The 19,262-nt window shown below is 38.1% G+C and overlaps 1 protein-coding gene across 7 annotated transcripts in view; it reads left to right on the top strand.

The window, feature by feature from the left end:
* Plcb4 (phospholipase C beta 4) overlaps positions 1-19,262 on the top strand; it is a 375,572-nt gene that overhangs the window by 120,590 nt on the left and 235,720 nt on the right. The gene's annotated exons all lie outside the window — the stretch shown is intronic.

Genomic DNA, 19,262 nt, shown 5'->3' with positions numbered 1-19,262 from the left:
TAGTATCTGTGTGCTGTGAGCAAGGGGCTTACAGAGTTTAAACTTTATTTCACTAAATGAAGAGATGGCAGGATTGTAAGACCCCATTCAGAATGTTGGTTTTTCCCTGAAAACTACTTTAGTCCAGTTTACACTAGAAAAATGGACTTAAAAACCCATCCATTTCTAGCAGAGCAGAACTGAAGTGAAAAGCTGAAGTCGGAATCAACTGCCCAGTTATTTACAAATTCACCCATCAGATTTTTTTCTTGCATTGAGGCTCATTAAACACTGGATGCGAATCACCTGAAGAGTATGTTGAATTCATATTCAGCATTTCTAATTATCAAGCTTTGAGATGATACTGATGCTACTTGCTGGTCCCTGGGCACCTTTTGAGGAACAAAGTATCTAGGATGGTTAATTTAATGAATCAGTTTACCTGAGCTAAGTGATGCCCATATTGCTGGTAAAACATTGTTTTGGGTATGTCTGTGTGGGAATTTCTGTAAGATATTAAAGTTTGAATTGATATTATCCATATGAGCGTTCACCCAGAAGGTTCATGTTTTAGGCAATTCACGAATGTTCAGAGGTGAAAAGGTTAGATTATGAGAATTCCAATGTCATCATTGGATTAATCCATTTGATGGATTAATCATTTAAATGGTATTGGAGGGTGACTATAGGTAGGTTGGGCATGGTTAGAGGAAACATGGCCTTGGACTACATCTTATCCCTGGCTTTTCTCACTCTCTTTGCTGTCTGGCTGCCATGAGCTAACAAGCTTTCCTTTTCCATGTACTTCCATCATGATATTCTGCCTCACTTCAGGCCCAGAGCAATGGAATCAGCAGACAATGAACTGAACCTCTGAAACCACGAGACAAACTTTTCTTCTTCTAAGTCATTTTCTCAGGTATTTTGGTCACAGCAGTGAAAAGCTGCTTGTCACAACTGGGTCCCATTGCCTTCACTGATGCTGGAGGACCTAAAAAGATCAAAAGAGTAGAAAAAGGATGGATTCACTCTCTACTTGAGCTGAGACTTCATCTTCTGCGCATTGATTTTGGTATTTTTGGCTCTTGGGTTTTCTGATTCAAGCTGGGATTTAGACCATCCCTGCCTCTGCTTCTCAGGCCTTTGACTCCAATGGAATCATATCACTGACTTTCCTGGTTCTGGTTTGCAGCCAGCAGATTGTGGGACCTCCTGACTTCCATAACTGTGTGAGCCAGTTCTTATAATAAATCTCCTCTTGTCTACATCTCTGTGTATCCTGTTGGTTCTGTTTCTTGGGTGAATACTAATGCAGTTGCCAACAACTTACTTCAGAGTCCATGTTGCTTGATGGTAGGTACAAAACTATCTTGGGGGAGGGATTGACTGCTTTGGAGGAAAAAGAAATTTTGTAGGTAAAATTAGCCTGGAAATATTTCTGTTGCGAATAACTATTCCATACTGACCTGACTGTTAGGAGATTGTTATTTTTCTCAAAACTAGGTGAAATGGAGAATTACCAAGAAGGAAGAAGTTCTTGGCATTTCTGGTTTGGTTTGGGGACTTCTAAACTGTCCCTTCTCTAATCAATAGTTATTCAATAAAGATTTCATCAAAGCTTGGAGGCTCCTGAAGACTGAATTTCCAATCCAGTTGTAGTAGAGGGCATTGCTCATGATTTCAAATACAAACTGCTGAGCCTTGCTCAGGAGTGCAAAAAGCAGAGGTTATAGTTTAAGCAGTAAGGGTCTCTTGATTTTCTAGAAGGGACTGGTAGAGGTTATGGAAGAATTTCAGGTAGTAATTACAGAGGCAGATAGAGCCCTCTTCTCCTTAGCAACAGACTATGTGAGGGGAACTAAAGCCTGGAATAGCAAAGGTCCCTACAGAGAAATCTGTGTGTAGGCAGAGTCAAAAAGCAATCGAAACTAAGTTTGCACTAATGACTTTGGGGACCAGAGTGCCCTGTGAATGGAATGGGAGAACCAGTATTATCAGGGGTGACCTCTAATTTGCAGTTAAAGTGACTGTTGGCTGTGTAAATGACACACCTGGGTGGGAGGATTGTGTCATGTGGGTGGTTCTCAGTGAATTTCTTTATCTTGGACTTTGGAATGGAGAAAAGTTTTTCCTGTGCTCCTTGCAAGCTCCATAGTGACAGATGGTTGTTGCTTTCTTGTTGGTTTCTGTTTCCACAGGAAGAAAGGAGGGACTGACATTCAGAATTCAGCTGGCAAAAATGTTGGCATTTAAGTGAACAATTGGAATAAAAGGACATTGGCTATTGTATTCAATGAAGGCAAAGAAGCATTGTGAAAGTCTTGCCACTTAGGACTAGCCAGAACTACTCAAGTGACCTTGAGCAGATTATTGACCTTTGCCAGCACCAGTCCTGCCCAATGTAATGAAGGCAGAAGTACTTACAGTTGGTGGGTTTGTCACCATATTCAAAGTAGTACCTAGCAGAATATTCAGTATGTAGGCTCTCAGTAAGTGGAGGAATTATTTTTGAAATATATCTCGCAGTATAGTTCATGATTAAATTTCAAGATGAGAGCTAGAGTTCTGCATTGAATTTAAACTTGAATTTCATCAGCTGGGTATAGCAACAAAGCACAGGCATTGTAGGGAATACAAGATATTAAGAAAGCAAAATGCACAGGTAATAAGAACTATGGTACATTAATAGGTTCCACAAATGTGACAAAATAAGCATTTATTTGCAGAGCCCTTGGCACATTGAGGTGAGGGGTGATTTATCTAACTGTCCTAATAATCAGAGGACAGTTAAGTTTTGGGTCTCTGCAGATGGTTAGAATTCTCTTTTTCCAATCATCTCATAACAGATGTTACTCTTGCCAGCTCACATCTCAGTGACTACCTATTCATCAAGTACAGAGTCTCTATAGAACCTGTGGTCGGAATTGTGATGCTCCAGTGTTGAAGTCACTTGCTGCCACAAGTTCATGACCAGTCCAAGTTGAGATGTGTCTGTGAGTGTAAAATACACACCAGATTCAAAGATTTAACTTGAAAATAAAATTGTATCTCATTAATAATTTTTTTATATGGAATGCTTGTTGAAATCCTGTCTAGATATAACTAGATTGGTGAAAATATATTAAGGATTGATTTTACCTGTTTTTTACTTTTTCTCATATGAAAACAGGGAATTTAAAGTTATGCACATGGTTCACCCTTAATCTCTATTAGACAACACTAGTCTAGACCACTCTGGGACCCCTAAGGGAGTTTCCTGAAGAGGTTTAAATCATCAAACTCCCCTTTTCCCAAACTGAAATAGTCCATAACTTTGTACTGGCTTAGGGGAGCTTCCTAATAGAATATCAGCAAGTTAACAACTGAATTTCTGGGCAACACGTTAGGTCTGTCCAGGTTTAGTCTCAGAGTCATAATCTATGATGCAGTTTTAACATCATTTATACTCAGCTTTCTCTTAACTTTGTTCTAAATCAGTACCTGTCAACTATTATCTAAAAAGCAATGTTTCATCTAAGGAGTGTCCATCTCTAAAACACATCACCCTCTCTTGAAACAAACATCATAAAAGAACATTGAAACAGCAAAAAAAAGAATTGCGGAGAGCACCTTTGGTCAACATTTATCTTGCTGTAAAAATAAAAGAAGGAAGGTGTGCATCAATAAAATAGTATCACAATTACTGGCTCCTTTCCTTTGTGCAATACGGGGAATCAACAAAATAAATTTATTCTTTCCAAGTTGTCAGCGAGTTATTGAAAGGAAACTTCAGTTCTATTTCTGCAGCAGAACTAATGTGAAAGGCAAGTGGTAAATTAAATAAGGTCAAGATAATTTAGCCAGCTTCTTTGGTCTCCTGAATGATCACTTGTAAGATGCAAATAAATGAAGGGCTTCTATTAAATAGAGTTATGGTTTTCAAGTTGGAATGAATACTGTGTGACTGAGCCGTCATATTAATGGGATATTTTCATCAGTCATTTGTCTTTAGATTATCTCAGTTCTAGAGAAGAGAATGATTAACTTTGCACCAGTGTGTCAATAAATTGAAGTAGAATAACAGGCTGTGAATACTTCCATCAGCATTTCCCTATGTTAGATTTAACAATCATTTATTTCCCTTGAAAGCTATCTATGAAAACAGTAGTGGGTTCTTTTGAACCGTATTTAACCTTTGATGAATCCTTTTAGTTGAGAGGGGCATCATGGGAGCTGTGGTTTTATGGGAGAGCTTTAGGATTTCATAGTTGCTTAGGAATGGGTGGTCTGTACTGTTCTCTGCTATTGGGGGCAGGAAGACAGGACCAGTGGGACTCAATTAATAAACAGTGTTGCTTAATGTTAAATTAAGTACTTTATCTTTCTACACTTAAGTCACCTTGACAAGTGCCCTCCACCTCTCCCCCGCCCCATCATAACTAGGGAAATATCTTGGGCCTGCCTTGGAAAAGAAGGATGTAAAACTAGAGGGTGTTTATCTTCCTAGTAGCCCACCCCAACAATAGTGGAAGGTTTCATTCATTCATTTTAATCACTGTAAGGTATAGGACCATTGTGTAAAGTAACTTTGAGAATAGACCTATAGGACAGTATATTCAGTAATTGGTTCCCAAATGGCTTTTTCAATTGATTCCCATGTATGGTGGAATCCTGGGGACTGTGTTATTGGATCTTGGATCTCAGATGGTGTGGATACAGAGATCTAGAGGGAAGTAGTCCCAATGCCTTTAACAATTCCAGTCTCTTTGGTCCTTCAAAGTTATCTTGGATTTCTTTAAAGTAATCATTCACTGCTTAAAACATGAGGTTATCTTTATAACAAATGGGTTTGACCTTGACAGTGTCCTTCACTTTCTGAGAGAAATGAACAGAAATTCGTATTCTGAACTCCAGGTCTTCCAGATTTTTATTACTTCAGACAATTGATATAGTATATGAAACTTTTGAACTTGTAATTTACTCATTTTGATTCTTATCTCTTCCTGTATGGTGTTTCATACTCTTTACTGCATTAGTCTTCACTCATTTACATTTAAATCAGCCTGTTTAATCTGTTGTTAATCTGTTCCTCTGGATGATTTCTATCAAACTCAGCCTACAATAGCTGATGGGGAATATATTACATAAAAATCATTAAGGGCAGGAGAGAGAAAAATGATACTGATTCTGATCTGTCTTCAGAAGTTCTCAACTACTTTCCCTTGGTGATGGGAGCAAATGTCCTAGGAGTTAGTTATTGAAATAGCAGTCTCTGTTTTCTATCTGCAATCTTGACTCTCAAAAAATTGGATGCCAGGTAGTCAGTGTAGCCATTGTGTTTCAACTTCTTAAAAGTCCTTGTTGAAGTAATTCATTGCTTTTCAGACTCAGTGACTGTTATTTCTTTAACCTTTTTTTAGGCTGATTTTCAATTTTGAAGTCCTTTTTTCTTCTACTCTGAGTGCAATCCAGGAGCCAATCCTGTTGCCTCTGTGTTCAAAACATTTACAGAATCCTCCAACAGCTTTTCACTGTGTGAACTGTGACAGCCTAGACCAAGCCTCTGTCATCACTCATCTGGACTCCTGTAGTACCTTTTTAATTGGTTTCTCTACTTTGTTCTTGCTATGTTACCATCAGTTCCCAAACAGCAAAGAATTCCTTTAAAATTTAGGTCAGACCATCCACTGTACTGTTGAAAACACTCTAATTGCTTTCCATTTATTTAACTGAAAGATGCAACAGATACCTTTGCCTGATCTGGCTTCCTTTCACCTTTCTGATCTCGTCTTCTGGTTCCCTCTTTGCTTTCTCTGCTGTGTTGCATCTATACTGGTCCCTTCAGTTTTGCAAAACACATATTTCCCTCAGGGCCTTTGTGCCTGCTGATCTCTCTTCCTGGAATCTTCTTCCTTTGGATTTTCATAAGGCTTACTTTCTCACTTCTCTCAGGTCTTTGCTCATATGCTCATATGTCACTTCATTAGTGATACCCTTCCTGAGACCGCTGTCTAAAGTAGTAGCCCCTGCCCTTCCCCAAAACTTGCTAAAAATGCAATAAATATTTGTTGGATAAGTGAAATATCTATTTTTCATGGAAAGACATTTAATTTCCTGTTTCATCTATGGGAATAGATAAGTAATGCATAAAATGATCCCCAGCAGTAGAAAACAGGTGAATGTTACAACAAAGTGGTAAGAACCAGATATGGTAAAAATTCTAAACTATATATTTGGTTTCCTCATAATAGAAATAGAATCAATACATTGTTGGAAATTAGAGATCTTACTTGGAACAGCTAATATTGATCATCGGATTTATATAAATAGAATATGGCTGATCCTATTTTGGGACTTGCGTTTTAAAATATTAGATGATTCTCCCTTTGTGACAAAATTTAAATGATCAGTGTGCTTGCAAAATGCCTTTTATCATAAATGTACTTTTCTGAGCAGTGCTTGTGTAGGTATGTGTAAAATCCATGAGTTATCAATAATTTGCTTTTTAAATCCAATAAAAATTATATGGTATTGGAGGTATTTTATAGTATTAAATAGAAATCTGTTGATTGATTTATTATTGTTATTTATAGGCATTAGGTACACACACACAAACACACGCACACACACACACGAACACACACACAAACTTGTAGAAGGAACGTTTCTTCTAAAACCAGATCTTCTTTGTGCTATCTATAATTGTGGCTTTACTAAACTGTGCTTGTTGCCTTGTCTCCAGAAGTGACATAATGATATATTACTGATTTGAAGGTAGCAACATATAGGATTCTGAATCTGACATATCTCAGATTCATAATTGATAATGAGACATCACATATCTGTTAGTATGACTAATAAGAAGGAACAAAACATACAGTGCCAAGAGGGTAAGGTTGTAGCACAACGGGTATTCTCATACACTGCTGTTGGTGATGAATAATGGCCCAGTTGTACTAAAAGACAGTTTGGTGTTTTCTCATAGTGTTAAACACACACCTAACATATAAATCAGAAGTGTCATTTTGGGGCATTTACTTAAAGGAAATGGGAACATGGGAACTTGATGTTTATTCCAAAATCTGTGCATTAGTATTATAGTAGTTTTTTTTTTTTTTAATAATCACCAGAAAATGGAAACAACTCTGATATCTTTCAACTAGGAAGTGAGAAAGCAAAACAAATTGTGGTACATTTATCCAATGAAATACTACTCTGCAATGAAAAGGAATGAACTATTGATGCATTTGTCAGTGCAGATGAATCACAGACTGCATATTACTAAGGGAAAGAGGCTGGAGTTAGACTTGAAAAACTTTGTCAGTAATGCTGACAAAGACTAAAAACTCCATACAGGAAGTGCAATATTTAGGAACAGAAAATAGATCAGTGTTTGTGCCCTGTTGGAATGAGGGTGATCACAAACGACAATATGAGAGAGTTTGGGGGCAGTGGAGCTGTTTTCTGTCTTCGTTGGTGGTTTTAGAACTGTGTGCATTTGTCAATACTCAGAATAGCATCGAAAGAGTGAATTTTATTATATATAAATTAAGAATAATAAAAATAAAGACTTAATTTTCTTGATCATTGAAACTAGTTATGCTTCTGAATCCAGGCATTGATGAGGCTGGAATGCTCTGAGTGAGCCCACCCATGTCTTAGTTTGCCATTTTGTTTTGCAACTGGTACGGTTTCCTACAAAGAATTTTTCCTGTTTTTTTACTACTTGCACTGTGAACTTTGAAATCAGAAATAACAGTGACAGAAAGTCTTCACATTTCCCCCTCCAACGTTTCTATGTTGGAGAGAACTTCCCAGCTGACTAACCTAGCTTGGTGACAGTGACGCTGACAAAGACTCGGGGGAGTGGGGGGGGGCTCATCTTGTATATTTGAATTGTAGACAAGTTAGGTGCTTAAGTTTCTTCATAATACCAACTATAAATGAATAGGAGCAGGCTGCCATCTGTACAAATCACCCCAGGCTGTGCATTTGGAACCTTTAAATCACCAGAGACTATGCATTTTCTATATGGAACCTGTCTTTCAATATGTTACCTGTCTTAGGACTCTATCAATATCTGTGTTCTGGACCATGAAGAGTTTGTAGGGTTTAGTTCCATCAGTGGAATCCTAGTTATTGCCTTACCTTCTTATTTTCCTGTGTGTGGGGATCCTGTTGACTGGCTCATAATGTAGGTCTAATAGATTAGATGGTTGACCAGTTGTCTGTGGAAGTAAAAAAAAAAGACATAAATATCAATTCAAACTTAAATAATTCATTGTAAGACCTTTAGGCATTGGAAGATGTTGCAAACCGAACCATACTCAGTTTCTATTCTTCCTTGCTGACTGAAACATACATTTTATATTTGTAAAGAATAAGAATATATAAAGGTTCTCAAGGTCATGATTCTCTGATGCATCTAGGCTTGTTTCTATTTTTATAGATAATCTGGGATCCTCTGCCTTAGATGTTTAAGTGAACTTCTGCTCTATACTTGTTTTATGAGTGCTATAAACCTAGATTGATCATGAAACCAGCCTCCTACCAGCAGATTAGAAGTGAATCAAAACAATTAAAATAAAATATTTTTCCTCTCTAAGGTTATTTTAGAGCAAAAGCTCTTGAGTTTCCCATGTTACTATTCTTAGCTTAATTTGCACAGATAATTTCCCTATATGCATAGTCATTTGAGTGCAGAAATAAAAGAGTGGGAGAGGACTGTAATTGAACACCCACTCTGGGATGCAGGAATGCGATGTGCACTCCTTGTGCATGATTCCATTTAACTTCACAACAATGAGTGAGGTAGGTAATTTTTCTGCCTTGCAAACAAGGAAACTAGGTCCAGGAGAGGTTAATTAACTTGTATTCTCAAAGATAGGTCTCTCTCTTCCTAAACCCTCTCTTTTTACTCCTCAGGGCTCCATTTGGGAATAGCATTTTCTCATCTCGTTCTCACTTGCAATAGAGAATGCAGATTGCACTGGTCTTTTGAGATTGAGCCCTGAGCTTCTTCTAAGACCTGGTTGCTCCCTGTTTTACTTTTCAGAGTCCCAAGAGATTTGGCCTAATTCGATATATTTTCAAGGCTGTCATCACATACTCGATCACTTGTTTCTTTATCCCCTGTGACTACCTGTAGAGGGAAGTTGAGTCTCATAGTTCCATGGTGCTGTACAGCAAACCCACAAAGCTTTCTTAATTTAATAATTCTACCTCTGATCACCACAGGGAAATAGGAAAACAAAGAGAGAATAAAATCACAAAAGTTCAAAAATTAAAATCTTAGTCATAAAGCTTAGTTTTTATAGTATAGTTCTTGAAACTATTAATTCTTATTTCTTCAAAGATAGTAGGAGACTCTTTCATAAAGATTTGCCACTATGTTTTTTTGTGTGTGTGTGTGTGTGTGTGTGTGTATTTTTGTTACTATAGCATCAAGCAGATTCAGGGTGTTACTTCTGGTGAAGTTCTTTAAGTCAGATTTCATTTTCTAGTACCACCCAATCTCTTAAGTCTTTGAAGAATTGTCATGTTAGAGATAATGTGCCACTGTAGGGCTTGAGGAATGATGTTAAACTTAAAGATTTTTGCCTAATATCGGGAGCTAAGTCACATGGTGGCCATTGAACACTTGAAATATGACTAATTTGAAATGAGATATGCTGTATAAATACACACTGGATTCTGGAAACTTCGAATGAAAAAATATAAATATCTCAATTTTTATATAAATTACATATACACAGATGTAGGAAAACATTTTAAGAGTATATTCTTTTTTTCTTTGCCTTATGATTAAATATAATAACGGAATTCATTGTGATACAATCTTAACATGCACATAACTTGATTGATCTCATTTCCTAGTACCTCCTCTTTCCCCTCCCTCCTTCCCCGTTGTCCCCTTCCTTTGCTGTACTGGTCTTCCTTCTATTTTCATGGAGTCCCTTAAAATTTTTTTTTCCTCTCTCTTAGCTTTCACATATGAGAAAACAACAACGACGACAAGAACATATGACTCTTGACTTTATGAGTCTGGCTTATTTCATTTAACATGATGTTCCCCAGTTCCACCCATTTTCCTTCAAATGACATAATTTTATTCTTCTTTATGGCTGCGTAAAACATTTTGTATATATACTGCATTTTCTTTATTTGTTCATCTGTTAACAAACACCTAGGCTAGTTCCATAATTTGGCTATTTTGAATTGAACTGTGTAGACATGGGTAACCATGCATCATTATAGTATTCTGACTTCACTTCTTTTGGATAAATACTGAGGAGTAGTATAGCTGATTCATGGGGTAGTTCCATTCCTAATATTTTGAGAAACTCCAATTGATTGCCATATTGCTATACTAATTTATAATCCCAACAGCAGTGTGTAAACGGTCCTTTCCCCCTGAATCCTTCCCAACATTTTTTTTTCATTATTTATATTCTTGATGATTTCCATTCTAACTGGAGTGAAATGAAATCTCAGTGTAGTTTTGACTTGCATTTCCCTGATCGCTGAAAATGTTGAGAATTTTAAAAATATATTTATCGGCCATTTTAACTTCTTCTTTTGATAAATGTCTTTTGTAGTTTATTGACCTATTTATTGATTGGGTTATTATTTTGGGTGTCAAATTTTTATGGTTTTTGTATAATCTGTATATCAATCCTCTGTCAGAGTAGCTGAGAAAGATTTTCTCCTATTTATGTTTTTTAAATAAATAACAAGTTTTAAAAATTCCTCATTCTTTAAACAAAGTATATTCATTAAACCGAATTCACCACTTTCAACGTTTTTATTTGGTGGGGGGAGCTGGCGATCAAACTCGTGATTTTACAAATAGTGGACAGGCACACGATCCCAGAACTATATTCCAGCCCCAGCCTTTTTTGCCCTCTTCAACTTTTGACTTGAGGTTATGGTAGATTCACGTGCAGTTGCAAAATATAATACAGAGAGATCTCATATATCCTTTAGGAGTTTCCCCAACTGGTAATATCGTAAAAAGAGTACAGTAATACCACCATGAATTTTCTTTGGATATAATTCACTTGCTTTATTCAGATTTTTATCAGTTTTGCTTGCTCTCGGGTATGTGTGAATATTTTATTAAGAAAACCTGTGTATTTCTGTCCATAAAAGAAACTTTTCATAAGATTAGATGGCAAGAAGGGATGTCTTACAAACACTGCCTTGCCAGTGCTATTCAGTGCACTGGTTTGACACTAATTAGATGGCTCATATTTATCTGATATTTTCCCCTTTGGAGCTTCAGAAACTTTTTTTTTTTTTTTTTTCCCAACTTAAGCTTCAAAAAGAAACCAGCTCAGTTAGCTTATGGAGACAAGAAGCAGGACACAGGGACACTTCAGAATAGATTAGAACTGAGTTAAAGGAAAATACCATTTTCAATTAAAATTGCCTGGGGAAATTAGGTAGGCAGAGAATAATTACGTGGGCTGGCATGCATCCAGGTTTCTGAAACGAAGACCCTACTTGAATGTTCTGAGATATCACTATTGGCAACCACAAGCAGCCCAGGACTTTGAGGCTTATGTGTCATCACAAGCACATTGGAATATTCTGGCTTCAGTGTATGACTATTTTAAGTCAAATTATGTAGCATGAGATGTTCGAACAAATAAAACCTTGTAAAAACTAAGATCCAAAACAAGCAATACCACAGAGCATCAGATTAAGGAGAGATTTCTCCGACAAAATGAATTTACATTTCTGTGATCTCTGCTACAGGACCAACAGGACAGTGGAGCTGAGATTGAGTCATAGGTGAAAACTAGCAGGCCTGATTAAAGTCTAGTTCTGGTTCTCTCACCTCCTTACACAAAGGACCCTGGCATATTAACAGTCCTCGGTTAGCTTCTTACAAGTACCAGGAAAGATCTCTGAGTAAATGTCATCTGACATGTGAACTTGTCCAACCTCGTTGTGGAAATGAGTCATTGAGAGCAAATCTGCCTTAAATGCAAATGTCAAGATTTCATATTGTACTCCCTGCCCTTACTCCACCTCCAGTGACTCATTAGTACCACAGCCATGCATGGGTGTCTCAGGGTCTGTGCTGCTGGGGCTAGTGACACCTGGTGCCATGTTGTCTTTGCTGTGACTGGGTGCAGTTGATAGAAATAATGTGGGGTTATTGAACAAAGGGTCTTTCCTTTCTCATTACCTAGAGGAGGCCCCTGTTTTTCTCTACAACAGAGGAGGGATCCAGTGGCTTTCCTCTTGGCTTTAAGTGTTAGCTTTTGCTGTGTTTTCTCTTCCTCATAGTCTGTCAGTTTCGAAATGGAGCATAAAAACTGGGCACAGTTGTACACACCTGTAATCCAGCTGCTCGAGAGCCTGAGGCAGGAGAATTGCAAGTTTGAGGCCAGCCTGGGCAACTTGGTGAGACTATATCTCAAAATAAAATTTAAATGGCTGGGGATGCAGCTCAGTGGTAGAGCACCCTTTGGGTCAATCCCAGAAAATAAGTAAGTAAAAAATAATAATAATAATAAAAGAGGGGCATAATGGAAGAAGGTTTGGATGAAGCAAAAATGAGAATGATATCAATTAAAAATTTCCTTTCTCCTCTTCCAAAAGAAGACACAGGGGGCAGAGGAGTGTCAGTTTATTTTTTTCTTTTTAGAGTAATCTAGACTTGCTTGAACAAGGCTGCTGGTGATACCTAGGGTATTTTTGCATGGATTACAGAAATGTACCCTTTTGAGGGGCTGCAGACCCCACTTTCCCCTAAGCCATGCAACATGATCTGTTGGAGTCCAACGCTAGGTCCCTGGTCACCACCTGTGCCATGTGATAGATGCAGAAATGGCCCTTATTTTATAATACGGAAACACAAGTGGGTTCATCTGCAATTACGGAGAACATTTTCTGGAGCCAGTGTGTCAGGGTTTGACTTCATCCTACTGTGTTACTTGGCTCGTGATTCTGGACATGTGATATAGCCACTTTGTGCCTCAGTCTCATCTGTAAAAGGTTTGTTGACATAATGAGTTAATATACATACAACAACAGTGAGAGGAGTACCTGGATGTAGTGATTTGTCACTAATTAGTAGTTACTGTTGTTACTTATTTTGCTTCTTCTGAGCCTATGAAACAGTTCTGCTCTCTTAGCAAGTGTTTTTGAAGAGATTTCTTAAAGCTTCTCCAACAAAAAAGAAAAAAAAACAAGAAAAGAAAAAAAAAATCAATGTCTTGTGTTTTAGTTGACTTTTACAACCCTGTGACCAAAATGCCTGACAAGAACAACTTAAAGGAGGAAAAGCTTATTGGTGGCTCATAGTTTTAGAGACCTCACTCCATGAACAGCTGACTCATTGCTCTGGGCCCAAGATTAGGCAGCCCATCATGGTGCGAAGGGCCCAGTCAAGGAAAACTACTCAGCTCAGGAAGCAGGGAGCGGAAGGGAGGGAAGGAGAAAGGAAGGGTCTGCAGGGCAGATGCACCCTTGTAGGGCAACACCCCCAAAGACCCACCTCCTCTTACCACACCCACCTGCCTACAGTTACCACTCAGTGAATCCTTTCAAACTGGGATGGAATGATTAGGTTGCAGCTCTCAAAATTCGATCATTTCCTCTCCGAACATTCCAGCATTAACACAGGAGCTTTACTGGGAAACTTCATATCCAAACCATAACACCATGTGCTGGGGGATGTATTTCGCATACTTTTAATTATCTTCATACTTTTACTTTCAATATTAGTGTGACTGTGTGTATGTTGGCTACTCCAACTAACTTCCAAATAACCAAGTTAGTTGAGTGAAAAAACAGTTAAATTAGTTGGTACCATGTGGAAAGTATAATCTAATTGGATTTAAAAACAAAACAAAACAAAACAACTGTCTTAACAAACATTAAACACACTCACACATTTTTTCTTCTTTCAATTATGTGCCTATTTTTGTTTCTTTTTTTTAAAAAGTCATTTCTAGGCATCTAGTTTTATACAGTTGAAGGTAAAGGAAAAGTATTTTGTGTAGATTTTGAATTTGGTAGAGTATATGCATTCCAGGGGGATATGGAATCCCAAGGGCATGAACTACTCTAGAGATGAATGGTTAACCATATCTTCTTTGGTTTTAACTTTCATGTAGGCTCTCTGCTGGCTACTTATCCTTTCTGATCCCACTGTGGTACATGGATAACACAGGCACGTGAGCAGTTAGGTGGAATAGGCAGAATTCTAAGATGGCCTCCAAGGCTTCTGGCCCTGGTGTTCTCACCATGTATAATCCAGAGGACTGTGACCCTGTCACTCCTGTGATCAGGTTATCTTACATGGCACACTGGAGTTTATTTATTTTTTGCAGTGCTGGAGATCAAACCCAGGGCCTCATGCATGCTAGGTAAGCACTCTACCACTGAGCTACGTCCCTAACCCAACAGTTGATTTTAGAAAAAGAGCTTAGCCGGACACAGTGATGTGCACACCTACAATTCCAGTGGCTCAGGAGGCTGAGGCGAGAGGATTACGAGTTCAAAGCCAGCCTCAGCAAAAGCAAGTCGCTAAGCAACTTAGTGAGATCCTGTCTCTAAATAAAATACAAAATAGGACTGGGGATGTGACTCAGTGGTTGAGTGCCCCTGAGTTCAATCCATAGTACTCCCCCCCACCACCATTAAAAAGCCAGCTTGTCCTGCATGGACCCCAAAAAGGAACTGAGAGAAGACATCAAAAGAGAGATTCCTTGCAAGGGAGAGATTCTCCATGATGGCATTGAGAATGGTGGAGGCTACATGACAAAGAGTGGCTGCCAGGTGACAGTCATCAAGGAAATCCTTAGTTGTATAACCACAAGGAAGTGGAATTGGCCAACAACCTGCTGGGTTGAGAAGTGAATTATTCCTCAGAACTGTCAGAAAGGGATGAAGCTTAGCTTACACCTAGATGAGGTTTCAGCTTTGTGAGATGCGGAAACAGAGGACCCAGTGAAAGTGTTGGGACTTCAGACCTGCAGAACTAGAAGCAATTCGATGTGTGTTATTTTCAGTCACTGTGTTTGTGACCGTTTGTTATGCAGCCATAGAAAACAAATACATGAAAGAAACCTGGCACAAGAATGCAGTTGGATAATTGCAAAGCCATTACCATTATTTCAAGAAAATAATGTCCACGGAATAGCTCATAATGAGTTCCTACGAAGAGCTCCCAGTTCTACATTTTAGAGCTGTTAGCCACCATGAATGACAGACGCAGGAGCTGTAACTTTTCTGTGCAGAGTTTAGAACGTTCTCTCACACTGGCAGTTTTAGACTTAGGAATGGGCAAATAAATGGCTCAATTGCTCTCTTGGTGACATTCACTGGGTAATGGCAAAAGAAAAGCATGTCAAGTAGGAACGTAGAAACCCCTTCCTGCCATGCTGACAGATGTTGCCGATGGGTCCTTTCACTTAGGGATCACTAACCCAAGGGTGACCAAGAGGTGGACCTAGGTGAAGGAACTGGCTGAGTAGAAGTGCCCAAGGGGGCGTGGGCTGGCTTTCTGTGACTGCTTCTTGGCTGTGACATTCTGGTTCACAGTGCTGCAAAACCATCCGGATTTCCAAGAGAAGCCAAGATTCCAGGTGTTTGCGTGAATTCTCCCATTTTAAAATGTTAACAACAAGCCCACTTTTAACATTCACCATAGAGTCACGTGAACATATATGTGACCAGCTCAGGTCAGGGCCAGCCTCGGGGTTAGTGAGATGTTTGGAAGGCAGAGATAAACGACGACGGGTGTGAGCTTTATGAGTTCCCGGAGTTGTGTCTGCTTTCTTCACTGCCATATTCCTGAAGCCAAGAACAGGGTCTGGCATACAGTGGGTGCTCAATAAATATTTGTAGAATGAATCTGAAGAGGCATAAACCTATGATCTCACCATGTGTGAAAATACCAAAAGTGAATATCAAAATATCAAAAAGTGGTGAAACTAGTTTCTAAGATTTGATTCCTTTTTTTCTTTTTCTTCAGCACTGAGGATTGAATCCAGGGGTGCCCTACCCCTGAGCTACATCCACAGTCCTTTTTTTTTTTTTTTTTTGAGACAGGGTCTCACTAAATTGCCCAGGCTGGCCTCCAACTTGCAATCCTCCTGCCTCAGCCTTCCGAGTCACTGGGATGACAGGCGTGTGCTACCAGGCCCAGGGTGGATTTGAATAATTTTAGTATTGAGATAGCATACTTTTTGTGCCAATGTGCTGTCCTTTTGTCCACCCATTTCCTTTTTTTTTTTTTAACCTTCAGTTTCATTTGAGGGTTTTGTTGGCAGTCTTTAACTATGAAGGAGAAGGAAGCAGGATCCCTGCTGGGTGGGTGATCTAGGTGCCTTGCACTTTCAAATGTTTGTAAGGTTTTTATTAATTAATTAATTTATTTATTTATTTATTTATTGCCTCCACTGAAATAAAACCTTTACCTATGTCCAGAATTCCCTGTTGCTTTGAAATAAGCCTATGTCTCGCACCCTCTGGCATCAGCAGCAGTGCTTTGCGATGAGGTACAGTGCTTTCCTATGGCTTGCAGGCCGTTTCCTGCATGTGCTCTTTGATAAGGGTAAAACCCAGTTGTGTATTTCCCATCAACAGGCATCCTGTGGAGAATCACAATAGTGAGCTTCACCAAAAAATAAATATTTACCATGTACTGTGTTTTCTTGAAGCATGTGAATTAAATGTTTTGTCATTTTTGAAAAAAAAAAGCAGATTAATATTCACTGGCTGATTTCACTGAAATGCAGCTTTTCTGTTTTAACTGCTTTAATGAAATAGAATATACACAATGTAAAACTCACTCATTAAAAATGTTTAGTTCAGTAGTTTTTAGTATATTCCCAGCATTGTGCAACCATCACCGTAATCTAATCTTAGAATGTTTCTGTCACCCTGGAAGAGAATTTCCATTGTTCATGTACCACCTCCATCCTAGAGAGCCCTAATCTGTTTCTATGTTTGTGGATTTGCCTGTTTGGAACATTTCAAACACATGAGTCATACAATATATGATCCTTGTGACTGGCTTCTTTCACGTAGCATATTTTTTTTTTGACATTTATCTACTTTGTATTGAATTTCATGTGGCCAAATAATATTCCATTGTATATACTATCTTTTATTGATCCATGTATCACTTGATGGACATTGGGGTTGCTTCTACTTTGGCTATCATGGATAATGCTGTTTTGGAAAAAAAATATATATATATACAATTTTTGTATGGATACGTGTTTTCACTTCTCTTGGTTAAATTCCTAGGAGTGGATTTGCTGGGTTATATGGCAATGAATATTTTAACTATTTGAGTAACTGCTATTTGAGACTGGTGAAATGGTTGCATCATTTTTCATCCCCACCAGTAGTGTATGAGGGATCTGATATCTCCAAATTCTTATCAAGACTTGTTATTATCTTTTTATTATAGTTTTTCTAGTAATTATGAAGTAGTATCTAGTTGTGGTTTTAGTATATCTCCCTGAGGATTGAATGTCATTCCGTGTGTGTGTGTGTGTGTGTGTGTGTGTGTGTGTTTTGAGAAGTGTCTATTAAGGTCATTTGCCATTTTATATATAATTTGGGTTATCTTTTTGTTGTCAAGTTGTAGGACTTTCAGATTCTGGATAAAAGTCTTTTTATCACATAAATGATTTGCAAAAATCGTTTCTGTTCTGTGGATTGTCTTTTCATTTTGTTGATGACATTCTATTCTCCTTTTTGTTGGTTCATTTTAGTTATACATAACATTTTGACATAATTATAAAAGCATGGGATGTAATTTACTCTAATTTAGTCCCCAGTACTTCCCCTTTCTTTCCCTTCCTCCCTCTCCCTGTTCCTGTCCCTCTATCCACTGGTCATTCTGCTGTTTACTTATAGTTTTTCTTTCTGTTGATGCTATTTTTTATACAAAAGCTTTTAAAGAGGCCTAATTCATGCACTTTTTTTTTTTCATTTTGTTGCTGTGCTTTTGGTATCATAGATAAGAAAACATTGCCTGATCCAAGGTTAAAAACACTTACTCCAATATTATGTTTACTCTCAGAGTTTTACACAGGATTCTGCCCTTATCAGCAGGGAATAAATACATTGCAAGACTCTTTGTGGATGCCTGAAATTGAAGATAATACCAAACCCTATATGACAATATTTTTTCTTCTACATACACATCTGTGATAAAATTTAGGTTAGGCATAGGAAGAGATTACTAACAATGACATTAAAATAGAACAATTATAACAATACAGTGTAATAAAATGTACATGAGTATGGTCTCTCACCAGATATTGTATTTTATATTGTATTTTAATTGCCCTTCTTGTCACTGAGTGTGAGTAACTGAAACCACAGAAGGTAAAACAGGATGGGAGAGGGATTCTGCCATTTGACATCTATGATCCATTTTGAACTAATTTTTCTCTATGGTGTGAGGTAGCAATCTACCTTCAATCTTTTGCTTGTGGCTCTCCAATTGTTCCAGTGCCATTTGTGGAGTAGACTGTCTTTCTTCATTGAACAGGCTTGGTACCCTTATTGGATATTTAACAGCTTTTATTTCTCTAACATCTGTACAATATTGGGATTTGGGTATTTTGTTTAACTATTAGATTTCCTTCTATTTTATGCAAAAAATATCTTCTTTTGAAAGAGTAAAACACAGAGAGTCACACACAAACACACCCAGACATACTTGCCCCCTCACCTAACCTCGTCTACATAGTCCCCCCTTTACTAGAGACCCCACACACTCAGAATAATAATATTTGAATGGAAAAGTTTGTAGGTCGGGCTCTTCATTCACATGTGACTACAACACAAGGTCATTTACAAGAGTTTGCCCATGATAGGCCAGTAGCAAATGAGTCCATGACAAGCTGCTCATTCTGCTTAATTTCTTTGTGAGGTATTAGAACACTGGTTTTCTTAAATGCTGCAGTATCCTAAGTATGCACAGAGTGAAAGATTTATAGAACAGTGTGACAGTTTAATGCTGGATGGTCCCTAGGGAATTAGAGAAAGAAAGGAAAAATATGTGTTCACTTTTTAAGTCTGGTTACAAAAAGACTTGGGCAGTTAGAGGTTTCTCAAAATGAGGAGCAAAGTTTGGCAGGGTCATTAATTAGTAAGCTTTCTTGGAACTCGGCCTGTTTCATAGTCCCAAGATGCCTGAGAGAGTTATGTAATTTTACTTCCCAGCTCTAGGTGAGTCACTTAGTTATTCATCCATTCAACATGGATTTACTGAGCGCCTACTAAGTGTAGGCAGTATGCAAGGTGCTGGGTATGTAAAT

Source organism: Callospermophilus lateralis, chromosome 3 (assembly GCF_048772815.1).
Source record: "Callospermophilus lateralis isolate mCalLat2 chromosome 3, mCalLat2.hap1, whole genome shotgun sequence".
NCBI classification, from domain to species: Eukaryota; Metazoa; Chordata; class Mammalia; order Rodentia; family Sciuridae; genus Callospermophilus; species Callospermophilus lateralis.
The sequence above is the reverse complement of the archived record's forward strand: the minus strand, read 5'-3'. Positions and strand labels throughout refer to the sequence as shown.